This window comes from Pinus tabuliformis, chromosome J (assembly GCF_031772625.1).
Source record: "Pinus tabuliformis cultivar Carrire ecotype Pingquan chromosome J, CPIR1, whole genome shotgun sequence".
In the NCBI taxonomy this organism is placed as follows: Eukaryota; Viridiplantae; Streptophyta; class Pinopsida; order Pinales; family Pinaceae; genus Pinus; species Pinus tabuliformis.
The window spans coordinates 1396137996-1396153320 of NC_142295.1; the positions used below are offsets into that span (position 1 = coordinate 1396137996).

General features: G+C 33.9%; 2 pseudogenes; both read right to left on the minus strand.

Moving 5' to 3' along the window:
- Positions 1 to 5574: 5574 nt before the first annotated feature.
- LOC149232576 (uncharacterized) lies at positions 5575 to 7113 on the minus strand (annotated as a pseudogene).
- A 31-nt stretch (positions 7114 to 7144) lies between these two features.
- Positions 7145 to 8043, minus strand: LOC149232577 (uncharacterized; annotated as a pseudogene).
- Between the last annotated feature and the right edge of the window lie 7282 nt (positions 8044 to 15325).

Genomic DNA, 15325 nt, shown 5'->3' on the forward strand with positions numbered 1-15325 from the left:
ACCTTATGTGTGGAGTGTGAATATTATTTAGTAGAAATAATAAAAACTTATTTGCATTGAATATAGTAGAAACAATGCTAAAACTTACCGAGAAAGACCTTCGTTTTGACGAGAACGTTGATCCTTTACCTCAATTTGCAAATGTTGGTCCTCCTTATATGACTACATTATCAATTCTTGAATTCACGATAGGGTTACCTGTATTTATTCTCAACTTATTTAATTCTAGATTCTCCAATTTTACAAGCTCAACCAATTATTTCACCTCAACTGAGTTCACCATCTCAACATCACCAACCTAATGTTGACCCTTTACCTTCTTCCCCAACATGTCCTCCTCCCTTTCTTCTTCTTCACTTGGTAAAAGTCTTTATGCTAGTAACCATCTAACTAAGAATAAGAATAAAGGGAAGAAGAAGAAGAAAGACAAGAAATAAGTAAACCAACCAACCATGGATATAAGTATTGTAATGTTGATGAAACTTCCACAATGCATTGTAAGCCCAAATACCCTTTCATGTTTTGCAAGGGTGACCACTTTCTCATCAATGGTCCCGGCATTCCTATGGTCTTGGAAGTATGGTTAAATAATTATTATTAACCTACTATTAATCCATCAACCAATGATTGTGAGGTTCATGGGAAAAAGGAAGGGAAAATATTAAGGATGGAAATTTATATTAAAGTTTAGAAACCTCAGGGAAATTTACTAGCCCCTAATATGGACACTACAAAAGATTTAGAGATATATTTGTAAAAGTATTCAAATTTTTATTGACTTTATATATAATCTATAAAATTTTACTGATATTTAAGATAAAATAATTTTATACTACAAAATTTGGGTGAATCATTTTTAGAAAAAATGGAAAATAGCGAATCTCTTTTTTGGAAAAAAATGGAAAATTAACCCACTTTTGAGTATTAGCCCCTAAAATTTTCCATGGAAAAAGGGTAAAGTTAGGATTCCTTGTATATTATGCAAATGGATTCATCATAGTCACATTTTCCATCATATGGATGAAGCCTCAAAATTGTTGGAAAAACTTATTGTTTCACAAGAACAGCTTCCAACTAATTACTGCAAATTTTCACCCAGTCTACTGTCAATTGATGAAGTTATTGGTCTAAATCCAAGTACAATCAATCCCACTCTTCCATCGCAGAGTGAAACATGTGGTCAAATCGATTCCACTTTCGGTTCATCCCACTCTCCCTTGCGAGAGTGATCTTCATACTGCTCAATTCATTCATGTTACCTCAGATTCTTCTAAACATTGTGGCATTTAATCTGTGTCTTTTGAAACCCATCTAGGTAATGAGACTATTCCTTTTTATTGGAGTAGACTGCCATAATTGCGTGTTCCTTTTTCCAACACTTTCCAAATCATTGTGAAGGCTTATGGAAATAATGTTTGTTGCACGAATGTAGATGAAGGTGCTTATGTTAGTATTCTATCCTCGACTACTTGGCAATATTTCGGTTCCCCTAAGATTGTGTCCATTACACAAAATCTGTTAACTTTGAACAGAACCATTAGCGAACCTTTAGGAATCCTTCCTAGGTTACCTATTACCTTGCAAGGTAAAACTATCTATATTGATGTTATGGTAGTCCATGGTCCCTTAGATTTCAATTTGCTACTTGGGACAGAATATGTCTATTCCACGAAAGTTGTCGTATCAACACTCTTTCGTGTGATGTCCTTCCCTCATAATGGAAACATTGAGACATTGATCAGTTTTCATACATTGATCTTGATTCGACTACCAGTCATCTGACACTCCTGAATGGTCCTTATATGGAAGTGGTAGCAATGCAAGTGATCATCTCACTGCCTTCTCAACTTCTTTTGAATAAGATATGGTAACTGACGTGGTAAAACTCTAAATGAGGGCATTTGAATATGATTTTCTTATCACTAATGATACCCTTAACATGTGTTCCTTCTAGAGAACTGTTCTTCCACTTGATGAAGAACTTTTGGAAGCCATGATCAAGGGATGTCGCTTGATATTTATTCCATTTCAAAGCCATTAAACAAGTATTTTTGAGGATAGTTGCTTTACTTCGTAAACCTCATTAAAAACTGAAATAACTCTTTATGAGGATGGTTCTTTTATTGTCTCAACCTTGATAAAAAATGAAACAAATCTTCCCCTAATTTAGTCGTGTCTTTTATATGATGTCATAAATTAACCTTCATTTCATTAGCATATTAGTAGTTGATTGTATAATTAGGTGAATTAAATGAAGCTTCACGAGCATGTGCCTATGTTGGTATGATGGGGGCATGAAAAATTATCTCAAGAATAGTTTTTATTTGGTTTAAGCTTGTGTAAAACTGAAACCACATTAAAGAAAATAATTTCTCTATTTCAAGATTTTGTAAAAATGAAACTACTCTCAAGCATAGTTTTTTTTATGTTTCAAGCTTATATAAAAATGAAACCTACCTATAGTCCATTTTATTTATTATTTCCAAGACATGATAAACTCATGAAAATCGTGAGCATCCTTTCCTATCCCTTTACGCTCGTAAAACGTACATGAAAAAGTCGAGTTCTTTCCATCTTTTCTTGCTTATTAACTAAATTGAAATTTAGTGACATGAATAATTTTTTATGACATTTTTGGACTCGTTAAAACTTACAAAAAATTGAAACCCTAGAGTCGTCTTTTAAGCCCATTTCCAACACTCGAAACATGAAAATATTGTCGAGTACTTGATTGTTTGAACTCATAAAAATAATTGAACATTTGCTCATTCAATATAAGATTACCCCTTTTTGGGAATAAACTGTGCTATTTATGAAAAAGTATATGTTAACTAATTATGCTCAGTAGAGTTATATTTTGCATTATTTTATCCTTTTTATGGCTTGAGGGACTAAATTTATGAAAAAAAACCTTGGAGTTTACTTTTGTTTTTCTGCTAGGTCCCTAAAACTGAAAAACACTAAGCTTTACTTTATTGGGGTTTTTTAAAATTTTACGGTAAAAGGGATGAATGAGATTTATTTTTGCATCTGCTTAAAACTCTTTAAATATGAAAATGACATCGATTTACCCCTTTATTTTACTTGTAAAAATTAAACAATATAGGACTTGTTAAACATGACAAGACCAAACCACTCCTTCCTAGGTTTCGTTAAAAATACTTCGGGGGACTCATTAGAAGGATGATCTTATATGAAAAGAACATTTTGTCCTCCTGAAGCTTGTTAGGAAACAAAGAGGTACTTGCTAGTAATGGTGGGGGGAAATTGGGAAAGAGTATCCATTTGACATTCATTATAAATGAAGTATGTCACTCTTAAACATGAAACTCCATCACACATGTGTCCGCGTTGGGAAATCCATTTGTCATATAGTAAATCGAACCACATTGAAAGTATTCAGCTGGTTTTGACTATTATCATTGACTAAAATTTTTCCAACTCAATTTTCATGTCACTATGTGTTCAATAGAATTTCAACGTTAGTTCATGTTCCTTTACAAATTTTAGCCTTCAATCGTGTTGGAAATCGCTAAGTCATTCCTTGCACACTTTTGTTCAAAACTTGACATTGTGTTTTGTGTCATAGGCTTTCCTCCAGCAAGTCGCGACCTATCGAATTCAACACATTATCTAGGAATTTGATCCAAAAACCTTCAGTACCTTAAGGTCTCCATTTCTTAATGACATGTTTTTCACTTTCAAAAACATGTTCTCATAATCGGCCTTCCATCGAACAATTCTGTGAGTGTTTGACTTCAGACCATCCTTTCGAACTATATAGATTGTATTGAGAGTACGTTGAGAGTCATTTCCATTATTGGTTATTTCTCTCACACTTGTTAGTGGTTGACATCATTCAATAGTAATCAAGTGGTTTTTACAATGTTCGACTTTGAGACATTCACTGTCATGGCTAGATTTGTACTATAGATCAAGAGATGGAGATCAAGACCATGGATCTAGTTTCATTAATCCAGGCTGTGGGGCGTTATATATTCATGATTATGTAGACAAATTTGTAGTTGATGGCTATGCCTATATTATATCTACTGTTGATATGATTCTTGATTTTTTCCATACTTGTTCATTGAGTTAGTTTTACTCTGAGTATGGGAATGCCTACCTTAGTGATGATTATACATTGCATTATAGTGCATGAATGTTTCTTGCAGGTTTCCAAGCATTGTTTGTGATCAAATATTTGGCTTGATAAAGCACTTCAATATTTAAAAAACTACCTTCCATACTTCCCGCTTTAGGGGGCAATATGTTACACGTCATTTTGTCACCATGACACTTGATTGTTAAAATGGATCTCTTGTAATACATAAACATGTTTCATTACACTACCTTACAAGTCAAACAATCAAAAACCCTTAAGAATATGTGAATTTTGGGTTAAATGGCTTTATCACTTGTTTTATATTACTCGTGTTCTTTTCCTTGTTAGTTTCTGTGCATTTTACAATTTCTATCCCTGAAACCTACACAGAATTGTGCTCTATCTTCCACTATAGACCACACACATAACTCAAAGAAAAGTAAAAAAAAAAGTGAATTCCAGAAGCATTGTTGGGAAAATATAACCCAACTAAAATATTCTAGGTCATATATATTCTAGCCATACCGCTTAGATCATGGACCTAATGCTCTCTCATCAAGCAACCCTAATCCTGCAATTAGAGGATCTCATCCTTCTCTTTTGGATATGAAACTTCTTCATCATGGCCTATAAATTGGCTACAGGCTAGAGGGATTGGGAGGTCCAAAAATTACACTTATGATGTTGGATTTAAATGGGAAAGCTTATCATCTAAGGAGAGGGCTAGAGGCATTTGGGAGGAACCTCATGACATCAAGTCAGAGGCTGGAAAACTCTTCTTTGTCCTCGAATTAATACAAATGAAAACTTTTTTCCATTGTATTTTCTTACTGAAATGATGAATGATTTATGTCTCTTTTGATATTCGTTAAGATAATTTCAATTTCTAATCCCATTGATCATTAGATTAACCTTGTTTGAATTGTTATGTTGCATATGCCTTTGCTATTTCTTATGTCTATGATTTCAGGTCTCTTTGAGTAGTGAGAAGTTACATCGGGACGGAGCATGGATCTCCATAAATAATTTTCCAAATAGTTAAAAGGCTTATATTCTTATTCTTGTATTTATAATTCAAACGATGTAAGCCTAGGAAAGGAGCTATTCAATTGTCTGTCTTTTCCTAGTTTCCTTTAGGATCTAGGGAGATCACTCTTATGAGCAAGAGGGATTTATCCATCTATTAATGTGATAGTAGATTGATTCCTCAAAGGTTGAAAAAATTATTACAACATTCTCTTAGCAAGAAAAGACAAAAAAACTGGAGCATTCAGTTGTTTTCCCAAGCACGTCACCACAACTAACATTTTTCATGTTAAGAAAATTAGTGCAATCCATCCTTCTCTTTCGACTCAAGGAGGGAGGCTTCTATTGATTTTAGTATATTGTTGTGGTATATTCTAAAAAAATTTCATATATTTCATAAGCAATTCCCACAATAAGAATTTTCCAATACTCATCTTAAGGGATCAAGATGAGATAGGTTTATAGTGGTACAATAACCAATGGTTTTTTAGTGCCTTAGCAGCAGAAGGTCATTTATTTGGATTGATTTCAATAAGGTAAGGAACAAAATAAATAAGTTCACGATCCACCATTGGAAGTCGGTGTCTCAATGAAGTCTTTTTAGGAATCAAATACTCTTTCCTATTTGTTCCCTAATTCCATTCATAAAGCATGTGATTTTTTGAAAACTATTTGTATGTATCATGGCCTTTCAAAAGAATCTCCTCCTCTATTGGTATGATTATTCCAATTACTCGACCTAGAAATGTTGCAGGGGAATCATTATGAAAGAGAAAATTGCTAGAATAGAGCTCAGCAAGAATGCATCCAAGTGACTAGATGTCAATTTTTTTATCATAAGGGAGCCCTAATATAGCCTCTAGTGCACAATAATAAAGAGACTACACATATGAGCAAGGATGATCCGTTTGAAAGAAAATGCTACCAAGATCTATCACCCTCACCTCACACCTACTGTAGCTTTTAACGAGGATATTCTCGAGCTTTAAATCGTAGTGAATGAGACCAATGCCATGCCAAAATTGTAATGATTCCAGACATTGAATTGTAATTGAGTGTAAAATTGGCATAGTAAAATACAACTCTCCTCTAGACTCTATTAAGTTTATGAAATTCATGTAAATTTTCTTTCAAAATTTCACACACGATGAATATATGCTCATGATTGTAGAAATAATCGTACAAGCATAGAATGTGGTACTTTTCAGTAGGATCATTCTTGATGAAAAACTTAAGAATCTTTATTTTATTGATACTTTGGTCAAAAAAATCCTTGTTTCTCTTCATGTTCTTCATGCAAACATCCATGCATGTGTGCAATTCATGAGCTTGTATAACTTTGATAAATTTCGTTGAACCAAGAGATTCAATAACATGGTAGCGGTTGACAATGACTCAGTTTAGAACAACATGGTAATTTTTACCTTCCTCAAAGCTAATTTTGTCTCTCCTATGTACAATGTTGAGATTGGATGTATCAAACTCATCTTCTTGTGCCCTTTATTTTATTACTTGTTCTTGGATAGCAACAACTTCTTCATCCTCAATTAATCCCATTTCTTGATCTCCTCTTAGTTCATTCAAATTCTTGTCTGTATCCATTTTCCTTAATCCTCATTCAGTAACTTCAGAATTGGAATATGTAGATGCAGTAGTGTGTGAAGATTATGGTGTATTAATTAGATTTTCATCCATTGATCTTATAATAAGTGAAGTTTCATTGATCTTGTGCCTCCATGATGCCATGACATCTTCAGGTCCAACTATGCCATTTCCATAGTCATTTGTGTCCTCACTGGCTATAGTATTCTCTTTGGTTAACTTTAGATATTTTCAAGATTCTGCCTTTGATTCCACCATATCACCAATACTAGAAGGCTATGGAAACAAGAACCCTCCAAAATTAAGACAATTACTGTAAGCATCGCTATATTTGAAATGATGTTTAACTGTGTTTTGATCTTCACAAATTCTCTGCCCATCTTGACTATTCCTAGATTTTCTCTGATGTTTCTAAAACTCATAACTCCCTCCTGTTAAGTTGTACTTGTTATTTACTAGAGCATAATATTTAGCCAAATATTGCCTTGGTAACTCTTTAGTTTTGTCTAAAATTTCATGGGTTCTCCTTGGCCGGTATTTAACTTGCTTAGAACCATAGATACTAATCTCCCAATCATGGAGGTATTCAACATCTCCTTCATTTATCACTCCACCCAGGATTTCTCTCACTTCAATGCCAAACTCAACCACATAATTATTAATCCCTACACTAATAGACCTCACCAATCCATGTTTATCATCATCACTGCCAAAGTCATCTAGTCGTGGAAGCTCTAGATCACTCATAACACTCTCATGCCTAACATTACAAGCTCATTGTTTTGTGTAACAAAAGCTTTCCACACAGGTTCTACTATCATCAAGTTCAACTCCTCTTCATCCATCAATTGCCCATCATGCTGAGCTATTAATACATTTCCATCACTTACTTCAGACATCTCAATTGTATATTATCCCATTCGGTCGTCTGAACCAACTATTTTTTCAATATTTTTAGATGGAAAATATTGTTCACCTGAAAAGTATTAATCTTATTGTACAAAATATTTTTCATCCTCCTCACCTTTTCCACTATATTTGTCTTTCTGATATTGAATACTACCATGTCCAGTTGCTTTTTCATTTTCAGTACAATAATCAATATCATGAGATAAAAGACATGTCTCGTCTTCTATGGGCTGCTTGATGTATCTTGGGCCATCATCATCCTCATATTCATCATGATCCCAATAATTGTTTGGATAATCAACATACTCACTCCAGCAATAACTAATAGTAGCTTGGCCAGAAACAAGTTCAAAATCATCGTCAACAATGCCTTGACTTACAGACAATCGAATGCTTCCCATTGTATGCTTTCAACTTGAAGATGTAATTTCCCAGCCAACATGCACACCTAAAAGTGATCCCAATACAAGTGAAGCCTCCATGTTCATTTCCTTTACACTATATCCTGTGTGATCTGACATTTCTTCCTTATCAAGCCCTTCCTATGAAAAGTTTGGGTCCCTCTCCTCTGACTTAAGCCTGGAAGGTGGAAACCTTGGGAGCTCCTCTGAAGTCTTCCCTTGAGTGACCATCATCTCTAGACTCTCCAAATTTTCTTTCTCAATACTTCCTCGCAAGGTTAGCATGTGAAAAAACACATGCTCCTTATTTGATCTCTCTTCCACTATCACTAAATCTTTGCATGCTTCTTTTCTATTGGCATCTTTACCACTATTACTTTCTTGTTTTATGTTCACACTTTGCAATACTTTTCCCTGGGAAGAACACGTTTCAAGAAAGGAAAATGGAAAGGGTGTATTTACTTTCATTTATTTCCATGGGTCAATGGAGATGAATCTACACTCCTCTGGATTTAAAAGTATGGCATCTAATAAAGGCTCGTGAAAGGCTAAAATGTTCTGTCTATAATAATCAATCCACATACCTCATTAGGGGAACTCAATAAAATTTTTAGATTCTTAGGTCAACCTAGATTGGTCTTTGGATTATAACATTTATTCATCTAGATCATTTCCACTTATTTAACATGTGACTTTCTCTTCCTCTCCAGTAGAACTTGCCCCTCCTCCATGTAATAACATCTAGTCTCTGGTTGAACCCAACTTCCTATTATTTCCTTTTCCACTGAGTCAAGAAGTTTCATTTGCTGGATATTGAATATCCACTTCCTTGCATGGTGACCCCCCAATTATTCTAATGGACTTCCTTGTCTCCCTTGTGACATTAATTTTATTTTGAATCTCGTCTGAAGTTTGGACCCCACAAAAGTTTTTGCTTTTTGTGAGTCATAAAACTTGCATGCAGTATTCAGTATACCATTAATATTTATTTCTATAGATCCTTTCAACTCATTGCATTCAACACCCAAACTCAATGCATGTTTGTCTAGGGGACGTAAATCACTCAAATTTTTAGACCTTACATAAACCTATTGGGATATGCTTTGAGATTTAACTATTCCAAATGAATTTTCAATTATTCATTGTGCCATCCACATAACCACCTTGTCACCTTCATTGATAACTAGATTGTCTCTTGCATTTATGTGGCCCCTTGCATGTCCATGTTTAATGGGATTACAATCCAGTTCATTGACTATAATCCTTGTATCTATTGCATTGTTTGGCAATCTTCTTTGAGCCAATGACTGATTATCCATTCTTCCAATTTTAGGAAGATGTTCATCATCAGAAAGTAGCAACTTCTCTTCCTCAAAGGAATATCTTGAGGTAGACATATGATTCTTTCATCTTCATTCTGAGCATATCGAATTACTCCCCTTTGTTTTTGATGCCCTTTCTTGTCATCGATGGTTCTCTCTTCTCCCTTTCCTTCTACAGATAGAGAAGTGAAGTCATCCAAGAGAATCAGGGATGGAGAACCATTAGAGCCCTCATGCTTAACTAAATCCCCTAATAAAGCTTCTTCAACCTTTGTAAACAAGTGCCTACACAAATAATCCAGAATAACACACACATTGTCTCACATTGGTACAATCACCCCCTCAATGTCTTGATTTGTAGTTAGGAGACTTGTTATGATACCATCTGTAATAACTGTGAATGAATATTTGCAAGTTTTTCCCCCCATAACCATAACATTGACTCTTAGAACTGCTGTAACCAAGCTTAATAATTGTTTTTTATTTTTTTAAGTGTGTTTATAGATATGTACCTCAACATAAGAATAAATATCACATAGCTTTAGGTGTATCAACAAAATTTCCCCATATTTATAGATCATCACGGGCTCAAATCCAGCTATGGTATCTGTTGTTGTTGTTGCTATTGCTCGCTAGTCACCAATGTTTATTTTCATTATCGTACTTCCATGGGAGACAGTGCACACGAAGTGCCAATGCCACCATCAATCTTCAATATTTAGGCTTCTGCGAGAATTGAAGATTCGTGGTTGGCTTGGAATGCCATTGCCTTCAACGGTGAAACATCTATATTACTTAATACCAATACCTGAAAATCAAGTTTATAGGAGTTCAAACCAATAAGTATTAAAGTGTTGTGGAGATCATTTTCTAGTAGATGCCAAAGTAAACTTGAATAACATTATAATTATGACAAATTGTCCTAATTTAGCATCATAGATATCAATAATGAAGAGTTAGAAAAGGATAGTAAATTACAAGCATTTACCTTCTTCTTCTCCTCGTATTTGAGAAACCTCTCATCTTCCTTCTAGCATATATTTTCTTCCATCTTCAAACCACTACACACAAAACAAGACCCTAGATAAATAATTAATTTTTGCATTAATTTGAAGCATTAAGTGGTGAAATGGCTTCAAACCTTATCAATGCATGTACACAAAAATGTTGGAAAAACAACAATTGTCGGGTCAAAGAGATGAATATAAGAGCAATTCTTATGATTACTAACTTCTTTCTATGAACAATTGTAGGGGTTTCATGGCATGAGGGTTGACATTGGGAGGTAGGCATTGATTGTTGGTCCTCTATAAGATTTTTGGTCATGTTTTTTTCTCACCAAATCCCTTACGCCTGCTGGCTCCTTAGGGAAGCCTGGCTTAATGGAGAAAATGTGGAACCAATAGGTATATATTGCTATAAAAACTTGGGTAAATTTTATAAAGGTAGTGGGAAAAGGTATAGAAGTAGTTTTTTGGTAACAAATCCTCGTTCGACAACAATGAGAGGCACGAATAACATAGATGCTACTAATCTCTTACTTTTTCTTCTTAAAATGAAATGTGGTCTCTCCACATTCTACCCAAGAAATAACATTGAGACAATAAGACATCGACTAAGTCATTAATGGAAGAGAGGGAAAGGAAAATTTCAATGAAAATATCATCCCTAATATTATTTTATTGGCTTTTTAATTTCTTAGGTTTTTAATTTATTGGGATAAATTTAAATTAAAAGATCATTCTTAATATTATTTTATCAGTTTTTTAATTTTTCAAGTTTTTAATTTATTGGGATAAATTTAGCTCCTCCACTTTTAATTATTGTTGATGGCTCTCTAACCTTTATGGTAGAGATGTTCCCGTGTCTATTTAAAAGTACAATGTCTAGTTAAACATTTTGACTCAGTAAAAATAAAGAAAATGAAATATAAATATAAATAAAAGCCTAGCATAATAGAGATATTCTAATGTTTTATTAAACATTTTGACCAAATAATAATAAAATATATAATTCACTATAATTAACAATTAAGCTACCCTAGATCCATCTTAACTCCAGATCTACCAAACATCGAGAGGGATCAAATATATTGAGATGCAAATCTCTTTTAGACTGAAAAGAAATTCGATCCCTCTAAAGTGCTTGGTAGATATAAAATTGAGATGGATCTAGATTGGTATAAAAGGAAGTTATGATTATTTAATATAAAAAAACAGAAGAAGAAGAGAGTAAGAGAGAGGTGTCACAATGTTAAACTTTTTATTTTATTTTAAGAAATTCCTATATAATGATAAAAATTTAGTCATTATTTAAGAATGCTATATAATTATAAAAAATTATTCATTGCATACCATTAATAAACTTTTCCAGTTAGGCATAATGATCTATGCTTAACCAACATGTTTTAATTGAACTAAAGGGAAGCACCTTGAATTATAAAAACTGTTGAAATGTCCATTTAGTGGTAAATAATTCTACATCATCACCACCCAACCATTGGTAACATTCTACCACCTCCTCCATGCCAGGCATTCTTCAACAACTGACCACCCACTATAGAATTATGTTGTCTCTATCAAGGCCAACTCATTGTAGTCCACAATGATCATGTACCTAGTGGAAACAAGATTCCACTTACATTTTACTCATCAATGATGTTGAATTTCCATAGCTAACACATTATTCAACATATTTCCACTTTACATCATCCTACCTTAAGATTGTATTACAATGATTTGTCATTGGTAAACAATTGTTAAGGGGATATCCTAGTCCACACCAAACTAGTACACCTTCAAAATTTTCTCATGAAACAACCTAAGTCACTCACAAAGTATACCAAACATATAAACTCATTCTCCACTCTTAGTCATGTTTACCCAACATGCCAAAGATTGTGTCATTGCTAATGATACCTCATGCAAGATCTCTGCATTCTCCCCCCACTTTAATTGTTGGCATCTTCATAAACATGGCTCCATCGGCTTCTCTATTGGACATGCCATTGATGGTGAGTAGACACTATAATTTTTGCATTTAAATGTGGTGTTGACACCATTTGTCATGGGGGTGAACTTATCAATCCACTTAAGAATCTAATACCACTCAAGAAGCCATGTTTTTCTATGGAAATGGTGTGACATTACTAGTTGTGCACGATGATCAACCTCTTGTACCATTCAAACTATGCCTAGAAAACATGTCCTAATCGAACCAAAGTTAGGCACCTTAGTGCTTGTTTCATTATAGGTGATGTTGTGTCATCACCACGCATACATAAACAACCTTTCATCGCATCCTTGAACCCAACACATGTGAATAACTAACCACCTAGTGTAAGACTGTGTTGTCTCCATATAAACCAACTTCTTGTAATTCTCTAAAGGTCATGTACCTGGTGGCAACCGGCTTATACTTACCTTCAATACACTCATCAATGATGTTGTCTTGCCATGGCTAACACAATATCAAACACATTTCCATATTATGTTATCCTTTGGTGAATTTGTGTTGTAACACTTCATTGATCATCCATCCTTGTTAGGATAGACATCATTCATCCTCCTAGTCCACAACAAACTAGTACAACAACCTAAATGTCTTAGGGATCATTGTGAGTTTATCATGAAGGCTATGAAACAGATAAACTAGTCATGCACCCTTTATCATGTTTCCTTAGCATGTTATACATGATAACATTCCTAGTGGCACCTTGAGGAAGGTCCTTACATTCTTCCTAACATGAATTGTTAACATCCTCATCAATACAGCCCCATCAACTTCTCCAATGAAATGGGTGTGGATAGTGAAGAAAAACTCCACAATTTTGCATTCAAACATAGATTTAATACAACTTGTCATGTGGCTAGAAATTTTATTGCACTTGAGTGTCAAATACCACTCAAGAAACATGCTCACCAAGCATCTTCAATGTGACCTTACTAGTTAAGCATAACCACCAACCACTTGTATCACATGTGTTCCACTTAACTTGCATGTCCTAACCAAAACTAGGCTTGGTACCTCAAATTGTGTGAAATGTTGTAGTTATCATCTCACTCTAGGTACCTCAAACATGCAGTGACCTAGAAACAACCACATAGATACTCTTTAAGGAGTATTTATATTTCAACTTGGATATGGGAGCCATAGCATGTTATTCTACATAAAGAGCCACAAGAATTGTTAGTATCTATGGTTTTCTAATAATAATGTGTGCACATTATAAGAATTTGAATGCGTTATTAGAATTTGTACATATTTTTGGAATCCATGTATATGTATAATTATTTATAGAATAATATGGCTTTAGATTAATCTAGATTTATATTAATTGACAAATTTTAAATCAACATACTTTAAATTCAAATGAATAAAATCATCATCTCTATTAATTTAGTGCAATAATAAACCATGGTGTGGAACAACACCGCAAAACCCCCACAACAAATAGTGTGTTGTCTTTATAATATGTGAGGAACAATTTACTATTAATCCTTAAAACCCTTCTATAGTAGTTTCTAACTCTCTTATTGTTCATCCTTCCAAAGGGTGTATAAAACTATCCTATATTGTAAACTTATATTGTATACAGTGTAAAATTGTTATAATTTTAACATTATAGATGGATTTGTACACACCTTTAAGGGGGTGTTTGAATCCATCCACCTAAATTTTAACATTGCATATGGATTTATAGGCCCCCTTAAAGAGGTCTCTAATTTTTAACATTGTAGATATATTTAGATCTAAATCCATCTGTAGTGATAAAATTTCTTGAAATGTAACACATCAGTATCAAAATTTTAATTTTCCAATTCCGGGGTGACACACTTATAAATGAATAGCATAAATGACTAATTTATGTACTTGATGTACTTGTTAGCTGGTCATATGTTTATTCTTCGACTATAGTAGTCATTTATGTCAATCATTTTTAATTTTTTCAGGTATTATCTGGTCATATATTTTAATCTTGGACTAAATTAGTCATTCAAGTCAGTTACTCTTAGATGGGCCACTTATTATTTAGTCATATATTTTATCCCTATAGCAAATTAGTCGTTTAAGATAGCTATTTTTAGTTGGGTCATTTAAAATTCCTCAAATTTAGTAGTGATTCACTTGGAATAAGTGTGTTGACCAAGTTTTTTAGTCACGTAGTCACTAATCTCTCATTTTGTACTAGTGTGGTCCTCCTTGCCCTTGCCACAAATTTCTTCCACTTTGCCACATCTTGAGCATCAGTTGTTGGGGGTCTAGGAATATCATTGTTATGAAATCCTTCAGCCCATTATCATCCAATACTGCCTCCATCCTTTCTTTCCAAGCAATATAATCTGAGCTACCCTCAAGGACATACTCACATCTCAATCTATAAAACAACATCCTGCTGGCTCCGAAGAATGATACTACAAATTTGATTTACCTGCAAAGAAAAACTCAAATTTTTCTCTTCTATTGTGATTCTTGCTCTGATACCATGTAGAAATTGCTGGTAGATTAAAACAGATTATGTAATATGCTAAAGAAAAAGACTTGGATCTACTCTATTCATCTTTGGAAACAATTAATCGATCGAGAAATGACGAAAAATGAGACAAGATCCAATCACATATCCTTAGAGAGTAATATAAGGTGAAAGATTGTTGCTCGAAACACCTTCCTATCCATATATTGCATTATATCAAAAAAATAGAGAAGAAATATAATGCTTGTTCTTCCGGAACAATCTCTACACAAGTATATTCTATTTCACTGCCTCACAATATGACTCTAGCCAATACTTAGCCAATTTTGTTGCCTATGAAGATCCTATTTCCTTGTGATGCCTCTCAAGGTATTAGCCCTGTAATAATTAGGAAAATCCCCATATTGGATTGCACAATCCCTATAGGCCCTTATGTGATTGTATGCACCACCTCTACAACTCGAAAAATTATACAACTGATAGCGAA